Raw genomic sequence first — 11890 nt, forward strand, 5'->3', positions numbered from 1 at the left:
TTTCGCACAGTCGGGTATCCATTCATCTTCTCTAATTATTTATGGATTATTCGAGGCTTTAGGAGTAGTAGAGACAATAACACGAACAGGCAAGATTCAAGTTACAGAGAAGTAGAAGTGATTAGATATTGCAATGTTAATGTTGCTGTGTATTCTTAGTCCAATGCAGATTTCTCTGAAATAAAAATTATTAGGATATTTACTTATAGTTTTCCTCTGATTACATTTCAATTGTTATGTTCTTACCATAACTGCGTCTTTCGGATATTAAATTATTCGCATAATTTTCATCTCTCGATTTTTTGTAGAAATTAGTAAAAAAAGGGGGGATACGGTAATAGAATTGGATACTATGAACTTTCTCTAGATTTAGTAACTTCAAATCCACTGATAAGAAACCAAATGTAATATATATACATATATATCAGCCTAGTATGTAAGATACATTAGCTAGATATTTTAACTAGATGTATAATAACTAGGTATATAATAGTTGTATAATTTATTTCTTCATTTCCATAGATTCCTATTTCTTTTAGTATCAATTCTATGTATTTCTGAATAATATAAATGTCGAAGTTTTAACTCGTACTATTTTTGGATTTTTACACTTTTTTGAATTACAGATGTATTTAATTTGCGTCATTTAAAAAGTAATTAAAATGCTTAATTGTATTGTTTGAAATAAGTTTCATGAATTCAGTTGGGATTAAGTCAAGGCTCACTGCCGAAAAATGTGGGAAAATTAATCAATTATTTAGCTATTTTCCGTGAATAGATTGTAACGCTGTTAAGAAACAATCTAACAAAACACTGTGCTTTTGGCAGAGGACCAACTAACAGTTGATTGCTTGATCACAATTACGGCTTAATTTCGTAAACTTTCAGCATGACATTTGGGTGAAAAAGAAATACCACTTATATTCTTTTCCAGAATATTATTAGAGGATTCATGAGTAGTCTTCACTTATTTTACACATGTTTTAACATAACAAACATTCTAAAGAATATTTTATCAATGTACACAGTAGTTGCCCCAACTTTAAACTTGTTTTTAAAACTTTCAGATTCTGATTTATTTCGATTCGTTATGCTTTTAAAAATATTTTTTTATCTGCATGCAAACTGTTATGTATAAATTCAAAGATAATATAATGCAAAATTTAAAAAAAAAATATTCAACATTCAGATACCTGAAATTCAAAATCAATTATCTGAAATCCGAAGATTGGTGGAATATGTAATACTGACATTATATATAGTAATAACACACATAACATTAAGGTACCCCACAGGATAAAATATTCATATTTTTTCTATGTCATGTATTGTAGCGTAAGAAAGGTCAAGTATGAGGTTTTCTAGACTAAGAACTGTAAATTTTAAATAATTTGAAAAGTAAATGAGGTATTCTTTATTCCGAACTACAAAATCAGCTTTTCTCCATTTTTTGCCCAATGGGGCGGTACTCCAGAAGGGATATTAATCTCAAAACGGCATTTTGTAGCGTTTCATTGTAAAAGTATATTTCACTACAACCACTTTTCGAATTATTGCCACCAAATATTATCGTTCTGTCTTACATTTAAAGAAATTAAATAATAAAGAATCTACATTAATGGCTGTATATTTCTCGAACTATGAAAAAACGACGGTACCTAGAACCCTCAAATTTTGAATAATGTAGTCCTCCTCTAGAATATGGCCATCTGTAACCCAGAATTTTGAGTTTCGGATGTGTTTTGTTGTGTTTTTCATGTTTTGTAAACCTTTACCGAATTTTTATTAATAAACTCAACGATTTCAAAGCGAACAACGGCAACACTGTACAGGGAAAAAATATCTCCAGCTCGCGAGTCTGTCTATCAGAAATTCTAACGGTTTTTAAATACTTTGCAATGTTGCTGTTGAATTTAACTTTATATAATTTAAGAGCGAAGAACATGATATTTCATAAATAAAGGTAACACTCCAAACGTTAAAAAATGCCCCTTTAGAAGTTATATAAAACCTGGAAGCTTTCATTTTTTTTTTTTTTTAATTTTATATATAAATAAAGGTTAGAACAAAAAAATGATATTGCAGTGATTGTCATAGTTTTAAACACTGAGTCAGTAGACGGAAAATTTTCGACGTATTTTATTTCCATCACGTAAAACTAAATGTGTTCCAGATGTTTGCTTCGAAATGTCTCGGAATTATTTTGCTTAAGACCTTTATTAAACGTTCGTCAGTCCATATATTTTACATCTTAGCTGTCCTTTGTATGAAATAAATCCATATTTGATGCGTGAACTTCCCGCAGAAACTGTAACGATATATCGTATTTCCGGGGCACATAAGTATCGTTAGTATTTGCAATAACAGCGGGTAGAAGAGTTTCGTACTAGAAGAAAAGTTTAAGTTTCCTTGTTTCTGGAACGAATGAGCTGATACATTTCTAAAAGTTCATTTATTTATAAATTACTTAATATTGTGCAATTAATAAAATGGATAAGGGCATTACAATTGTGTACCAGTAAGGTTGTAGAATATTCATCGAAAAATGTTTACTGCGTAAGGAAAAAACTGTAATTATAAATATTTTATTACATACGACAAACAAAAGCACTTTCAGTAACATTCGTAATAAATTCATTTTAACTAAACTGAAACACAATTATGCTACTTAATGATCCTATAAGATAGATGAAATAATTTAATTCTGTATGTCGAAATGAAAGTTGTACCTGTTTTGTGGGTTATCATTCTAGTGTTAAACGATTGGATTAGAGTGTTCGAAATATCAAAAATGCAATCAAAATCGTGAATTCTGCTTCAGTATTTTCGAATATATTATTTCAATGGTATATTAACGGGAAACAAATTGCTTTTAATCTGTACCGTAAAGTCAAAGTTCCAGGTTTCCGTACAATTTTTCTACGCTGGTTCGAATTTCTTTCCTCAAAAAAACTTCCATTAATCATGTGTTGTAAGGAGCCGTGCGTGGATTATATGCAGACGCTATCAACAGATAGGATCATCGGTATCTGTACTTTAGTAATATATCCCTTTCCCCCCTCATTTGCATTTGAACATAAATCGCTTAGACCGTTTAGGAGACTAAACTCCAGCTATGCAGCATTAAGTGCATGCACGGAGTCAGAATTCCACAGGGTCATCATCTGGCAATAACTCAAATTACTCCTAGTTTTCTCATCAGGGCTGCTACTTTCGCTTACTCTTCTTTTGCGAAAATCAACGATCATCTTTATGAGATTCTGCGAGACTCTCCATCTGTGCAAAAGAGAGATTGTTTCTGTGTGCAGTAAGGAGTAAATAAATCAACGATATGACAGGAAATATGCTAATTCTGTTAGAATGAGCAAAAGGGAAGGTTTAACTAAACCATATTTCATATTTCGAATGCTGTTTAGTTGGAAATAAAGTCTTCTGCAGTAATTTTGATCAAATTTCGGAATAGAAAAGCTTTGTAACAGAACTAGCAGATAATGTTTCTCCCAGTTGTCAATTTCATACCAAACTAATGAAATCAAGATTTGAAAAAGAGTTCAGACAGACATCATTGTAAAAAGAATAAAAACGCACTGTGTGGACCATAGTTCGTGTTTGTTCAGCGAAAGCTCCCTGTCCAATTTTTGGATTGCAAACGTTAACTATTTACACAGGTTGGCAAAAGGTAAAAATTTGACGCTACAGCATTTAAGCTCAAGAAATTTGTTTTGTTGAAATCAATTTACATTAATTTTGGGTACAGTTTATCATAAAAATAACAACTGATATTTGTTGAAGACATTCTATTACAAACATGCTTCTATCTGAATACATTTTCTGAAAAAAACAATGTAATTCACAATCGTTAACATGGATGCAATTTAAATCTCAGTGTTTACTATATGCAGACTTTCGTTAATGACTTCAGAAGAAACATTCTTTATTTTTATTTTAAGTGGTATTCTGATGATTTGTGACATAGTAACATCATTATTTCCCAACGGACTGAGGGAAAAAAGTCCTTTTAATATGAACTCTTGAGAAAATTGCATCTAAAATGTACTTCTACGTTTCTTCCGTACTTGAAAGAATAAATAAATGTGAAATACAATTTGAGCTACAAATTTTTATTTTTAAGTGCTTTGAAATATTTGGAACGTTTGATAAAATATATTATAAATGCTTTGACTACGTAAATAGCAACCAGAAACTAAAAACGTATAATAAATTTTGCAACAAATTGTTGCAGGTTTAAAAAAAATTATAGAAATCTTAGGCATATACCAGAAAGCCTTTCGGACAGATCAAGAACTGTTGCTAAAGTGAGAGCACACGTTTTTTTCTTGCCACTGATGTAAAAGTAGCGTACTTTTGCCAGTGCGTACCGTAGATTAATTTATACAATAACTGTATATTCTATGAATTGAATACTGAAATAATTTATTTCAATTTTTAATATTAAAGACGTAATGCTTTGTTTACACTTTTAGTAATAAAAATTAATATCATTTTGTCTAAATTCATAACTAATTTATTAATAATTTTAGTAATATATGGGCTTAATACTTCTTCCTTTTTAATAACTTGAACTTTAATTACCATATATAGACATTAGGTTATTTAGAAGCAGGAGATATGAAATATGTGCAATAAGCAAACAGATAAAATTTGCAGCACTCTCACCACGCCAGACCTCTCGATTCTTAACCCAATGCGTCTGTAATTACATCACGAAATGAAGGGGTTAGCAATGAAAAGACTCCTCCTTAGAAGTAGTGTCTGCAGTTTTGCTGTAGTTTATGAAATCAGAAATCTACAAGTCTAGTCTCGTGTTATAATGTAATCGAAAATTAGGCTCAAGACAAAATTTGAAAATATGCAAAAAACAATCATTTGAAGCTTTTAAAATAATAATAAGAATGAAGAAAAAATACGTATTTCATATCACTTTTAAGGATCAACTTTAAATTACCACGAAGAAAGAACTGCAAAGTCATCTAATGGATCAGTGAACTTCGGAATTAAACTTTTGGTAGAAATAGTTTTTCAACTTTTTGAAAGACCATTAGGAATGAGCATCAGATTGAATATCTCCAGGCGAAGAAGGTTTAAAATTTTGCTTCTCGGTCTACGAATTCGTACGAAGAATTACTTTTTATCTGAATAGAAAAAGAAAGTTAATATATTTGAAACTCATGCATTATCAATATTTTTAAACTATTTTAATTGGATGATTATATTAAGCAAATTCGTTCAAGAATGAAACTCTACAGTAAATGCAGTCTATTGAAATGCTTATTTTATTTGAATTTGAAATGTTTTATTTAAAATTACAGTCAGTTGTAAAGACCTTATTTTATTCTAACCAATTATGTTTAGTTGAAAGCAACTTTTCTTTCTCTTCTGATTTCAGTTTCCTGCCAGAATGTAAATTTAATGACGTGTATGCAAATCTAAGTGAGTTGGAAACAGTACTTAACCAGCAGTTTTTAGTAGGTCGCAGTAGGTGAGCTAGTTCGGAGTTTTTGCCACGTATTTGAAGTAGCTCTGTAAATTAAAATTTGGTACCACTTTCCTTAGTTTATATCGATATTCTATGTTCGGCTTTGCTGTGTGCAACAGATTTAGCGGTTTAGATAAAGTAGAAGCCAATCGTATAGCTTATCTTACTTTATTGTGAGTATACACTTTAATTTTTTGTGTAAATTACTTAGCCACAAATAGTGGTTAAATTATGAGCACCAAGTGATTGCGTTTGTTAATTCTGTTAAAATAAAAAGGTTATTATAAACTTATTTCAAGACCTAGCGAAAATTCGCTACCCAGTCTTTCAGTAGGGTCCTACCAGTTGATGATCTCGAAACACACTAGAAGACTACACAGTAAGTAGTTAACAATTAAAATTATCTTATGAAAGAAAGCTGCACAAACACTCCTACATCAAGGAATGTTTGTGCCTGTGTTTGCATATGTCGGAAAGCCCTGTTAAGATCACCAACTTCCAAATCGTTTATCTTTTGCAGATACTGGCAATTTACACAGCATAAGTGCCATTCAACGAACTACTACTAGCAACAAAGGAAAAGGATAAAAGAAATATAACCCTAGTTCCCTAATCCGCGAAATTTGTGCAAAATACTGTAAGATGCAAAGTTTTTATCTAACAGTATTACCTTGATAAAACAATAGAAAAAGTTTTCACTTCACCAGTTTCACTTTAAAAAAAAAACATTTTATAACGTAAGCAATGACATCTCAGTGGACAAATTTTGAGTGAAGCACGGGCCCAGTAAGTCTCTAACAGAATTGAGGGGAGCTTCCAGACAAATCAATATGAAAGAAGACGTCCACTAAAAAGAATTACCTGATGTTTTTATGGAAGGAAAATGCATTCGCGTATTATCATCATTATTTTTCACTTCCGGCGTCTTCTTTATACCATTTCTCTTGTAACGGTACATTAAAATTAAATATGCATCTATTTCATATGTTTAATATTGAGTTTATGTTTCATATGCAATGATTTAGATTGGAATTGGGTTACGCATTTTTGCACAAAGTATTGTTTGAATGTTTAAATAAGCAACCATCTGTTTAGTCGCTTAGGAACGACTTAATAAATTTTACATTAATTCCTATGGGAACAATTATTTGGGTTTATTAACATTTCAGTTGACGAACGGCCATCAAGAACAAATTGAATTCTTTCACTGTATTTTAGTTTCCAAGCATTTAACTAGTTGTTAGGGTTCTTCTGTATCTATAACCTGTGTCAATGTCCTACACACCCTACTAAGAGAAACATCGCTTTAATTTAATCTAAAGCAGATGGCCAAATCCAAGATGGCCATGTAGGTTCAATTGACATTTTAATTGAATTCTTAAATGAATAGAAGGCACTACTTGTGGGACAGACAAATCTCCACTACTTGCGGGTTTTGAGATTAACATAAAGTTAAATTCAAATGCAGAGAACGTAGTCTGAGACTGTATACGCAATATAATACTTAATGAAACTCAAAATAATTAGCAGCGCGTATTTTAAACATAAGTTATCAAAATGCAAAAACCAGAAAAACTCTGGCAAGAGCTAGTGACATTATATAACTGTAAAGTGAGGCTTCAAAAAGATCTAGCTCTGAAACATTCAAACCTTCGTCCTAAGTACACAACAAATTCGCGTTCTAGTGAGGACTACGGAAACGAAGAAGCTGAAGGTTCAAATCACATTAACTGGTTAATTAAACATAAAATTTGCAAACTGATTATTTATTTATTTAAAATGATCTAAGCAAATCACAGAAGTAATCCAGTTCCTTAGTGACTTAAAGTGTTAATGGAAAAGCGTATTTCAAAAATCATTATTATGACTTGAAAAAAGAATTTTATGCATTGTTAAGCAAGTACAACAATATAAAGCAATTCGACTTTCCTGTTTATGTTTAAAATTCAGCATTTTAGAGTATCTAACTATATAATTAAAACTAACAGATGATACTGTGTTTTGGTTGTAAAATATGGTTACACAATGTGCTAAAAATTTTCTCACTACGATTCTTTCGATATTCCAGCGTATTAAAAATACGTAATAACCATTACCTTTTATAAATAAAAGCAAACCAGTCATTTATTGGAAAAAATGAAGAAAATTAGCGAGTAAAATAAACAAATAAGGAAACTAAAAGGGACAAGAAAAAAATTATTTAGCTGATTCTTGTTCAAGGCATTATGAAATAAACACTAAAAACTTTCATTTAGTTAATCAATAAATAAAAATTCTAATCATTGAGTATTTGATTAAACTGTAACTGTCACTGGCCTAACTATTACTACCTTCCGAACTATTTACGTTTCGCTAATTTATCAAACTTGCAACTGAAACGAATGCTTCGCTCCAGTGACGTCATACATGGTCATTATCTTTTTCACTTCATATGTTTTTGCGTATTTCTCCTGAAGAAAAAGAAACTAAGTATAATAACGGAAGTTATAAAGAATGATATTCGAAAGAATGAAAAAAGAATGAAAGAAAAAGCTTGTCGCAGTTATCTGGAATTTTTCCCGGATAGTGCCAGTTGAAAAGAACAATACATTCAATAACACCGTACCGTTACGATAAAAAAGAAAGAAAAAACACAGGGTATCTGTTCTACAACAAAGAATAAAATAACTAAAAATGTCGATAGAAATCAAGGTTTTGAAATGAGTCGCTTTTCTTTCGAACTCTAATAACTTTAGCATTGATTTCCTTGATTTCTTTCTTAAAGAGGGGCGCTCTAGAAATTAGAACGCGTAAACATATGTAAAGAATGTTTGTAGATCTTATTTCCTTTGTGAATAAACTACTAACAAAATTAAAATGTAAGTAACTAAGAAATACAAAATACTTCTTTTTTTTTAAATTCGATTTGCCAAGCCAAATTAAAACCACGTTTATAAATGTTTTGCCATTAAAATGCTAAAAATAATAAAAGCCGCTCAACAGATTCAACGTAAACTATAAAAATTATTTTTTTATAACTACTTATATCAAATTCTCTAGAAGAAAAGCCGATATATAATGCAATAGCGCTTGTTCCAAATCTATAAAGATATCAACTATATTATTCATAAACAGCAAGTTACTGAATTAATTTAAAATCTGACTCATGTACAATTAAAGCAAAATAATATGAAAACTTCAGATAGAACCAAAGTGTTTGTTAAGGCATTTTATGCTCACTCTAAGCTTGCAGTTTACAAATCAATTGTGGTATTCACTCTTGCTAACTATTTTTTCTTTGTCTTTTTTTAACTTTATTACTGGACATCGCTTTCTTCACAATTACGCCGTATAAATTCAAAATAAAAAGTAACAAAATGTTTAAAATTCCGATACACTGTTAAGTGACATCTAAGAAATTTTTCAGTCTTTTCTCAGTTCATCATATCAATAGTCAGATTTCCTAGTAAAACGACTTACACAACTTGTTTTGTTTTTCTTCTCATTATCAACCAACTTCAGTTTTCGTCGAATTACTTTTGAGACGTATCATTTTTGATGTCCTTATCGCTTTGCAAATAAAGAGATGCGACGAACTTCTGTTAACCAAAGAGGAAAAGCGTGAAAAACGACGGGGAGAACTCAACAACAAAATCACAAAATATTTAAAAACAGCATATCCCTAGAATTTCCGATAGAATATTATGTGGTGATATATTTTTTTAATATTCGTTACCTCATTTTTTTTAAATACATGGCGATAATACAAGGAAGATAGAATAAATGGAGTAGACTTTCTGAGAATGGGCCCACCAGCGGCCGAGCGGTAACGGCGTTGAACACTGGTAGTTCGGTCCGAGGTTCGAATCCCGCGAACGGGCTGGCTGCACGGGTGTTTTCGTGGTTTTCCCCATGTGTAGCGTGTATACGAGCCAGTTTCCCTTAAAACGTCCTCCACGAAGGCATCCCTCCCTTAAGGCAGATAGCCCTCGAGTGCTTTGCCGTAATCTAATAAACCAACCAACCAAACCAACTTTCTGAGAATGTCCTCGCAATGAAAATGAAGCTCTGAAATATCACGTAATGACGTCACGACTTATCATGGCCGCTGCCATGATCGAACTTCTGGTTGGTTTGTTTACATTCTAATAAACGTTGTCTACATGTTAGATTTTCATCATTGAATGTGTCTTAGTTTTCCGTTCTAATTTTAATGCGTGACATAAAATATTTTCTACTTAGTAGATAGAAAGATCACAAGAAATGCAAATAAGGCTCTCAAATTTAATAAAAATCTATGCACATGAAAATGTGCAATTAACACAATGTGTATACAACTACTATGTACACAGCTAACACAACTGTATACGTAGTAACACCTTTAATCAGTTCAATTGTCAATAGTATTTTATCCAAATTATGCCCAGAAACGCTTTTCTGAGCCTGCGAACGTTGATGTTTATTTTCAGTTTCAGTGTAATGTTTTTAGCAATATGTTTCGCAGTCTTCCCCGTATGCTATATGGCGGCCATGACTTAACGTTTGAAAAGTGACACAGACAGAAATGTTTTGTTTGAGACCTTTGGCCCTAATAACAAGGAAATTAAGAATGGGATTTTTTTTTTAATATTTCACTTTCAGTTTAAATTTGATAGTTCAAAATTAACCAAACCTACGCTGATTGCTCCTAAGTAAGATTGAAAAACATAAAACTAAAGCTTTTAAAGGAATATCAGCAAAACAATATTAAAAATATCTTTATATAATTCGAGACTCGGTAATCATTAAAGAAGACCTCGTAATATTAATTAGCTTCTTAGAAAGTAAAGACCTCGATCTTACATCAATTGATATTTTTTATTGCGGAAAATTCTAATGTGAAGTGTTTTTTGTTTATCGAGTCACGGGTACATAACTCAAGGTGTTATTATTAATATTTTTGCTGTCAACATACTCTCGATTTGCTAAAACTTTTTATATAACAGAATATAATGTCTCGAGAACGTAACTCGAGACGCAATTATTGCTTTTTGTTGTCAGCATATACTTTGATCATTGAACGTATTATAACTTATGTAAATAACTTATTTTGAAGCTGAAATATAACTATTTTCATGCACAAAACAAAATGCCACTCGTTTTACAATTAAAATACATAAATCGCAAAAGGATTAAAGACGAGTAGGACTATATTTAAAAATTATAGAAGTAGCTGTTGTGAAATTTGAAGAAATAAATGAACCTAAATAGATTGTAATATCAATGAACATTTTTAATGACAGAGATTAACTTAAACATACTTGCGTACAGCAGAGAAAAAGGGCGAAGATGTAAGAATGATATACATATACATACATACGTAATAAAAAGTTACGTCATCATCACCGCGCGGATAAACACGAACGGCACATGCGTCAGGAGAAGCTCTCTTAAGCTAAACGTCGTATTATAATTTACGATACAACAATCCCCCTTTCGACGTTTGGCGGCTGAAAAAAAAAATAAACATTAATCATTTACAGTTATTCCAATCAATTTACAGCACTTAGAATGTTTCGAAGCAGTCAATGTTTTTGTCAGTACATCAGCAGGCATTTTCTCTGTTGGCACATATTTAACGTCTATTTCATTTCTTTCATAAATTTCACGAATGAAATGATGTCTAATATCTATGTGTTTAGTGCGTGAGTGATAAACAGCATTTTTCATAAGCTTCTGTGCACCTTGATTATCACAATATATAATGGTTGGATAATCAGCAGTACAATTTAATTCTTTAAGAAAACGACGTAAATAAACTGCTTCTTTGGCACTTTCTGAAAGACTGATATACTCTGCTTCGGTACTTGATAATGCAACAGTTTGTTGCTTTCGTGATTCCCATGTTATCGGATTTCCAGCTAGCTTGAATAGGTAACCTGTATACGATTTTCTAGTATTAACATCAGACGCCCAGTCGGCATCGGTATATCCGTAAAGTGCTTTTCCAGTCTTTCGAAATTTTAAACAATAATTTTTAGTTCCTTTTAAGTATCGAAGAACGCGCTTTGCAGCCAACCAGTGTAATTTTCCAGGATTGTTATTAAATTAGCTCAGGTGACTGACAGCATATGTAATATCCGGCCTAGTAAACACAGAAAGATACATAAGCGAACCAATTAGACGACGATAAGGTACATTGTTCATTTCTTCCTTTTCAGTTTCAGAAGGACACATTTCTTTACTTAATTTTACACTAGGATCTAAAGGAGTTGCTACTGGTTTTGCATCTTGCATATTAAACCTTCGTAGAATATTATCAACATATTTCTGCTGAGATAAACTAATAGAATTATTATTTACATCTTGATTAAATTCTATTCCAAGACCATAATGAAGTTTGCCTAAATCTTTAACATGAAATTCTTTAGAAAG

This window comes from Stegodyphus dumicola, chromosome 10 (assembly GCF_044657685.1).
Source record: "Stegodyphus dumicola isolate Sdum_Otavi_A_Nest chromosome 10, ASM4465768v1".
In the NCBI taxonomy this organism is placed as follows: domain Eukaryota; kingdom Metazoa; phylum Arthropoda; class Arachnida; order Araneae; family Eresidae; genus Stegodyphus; species Stegodyphus dumicola.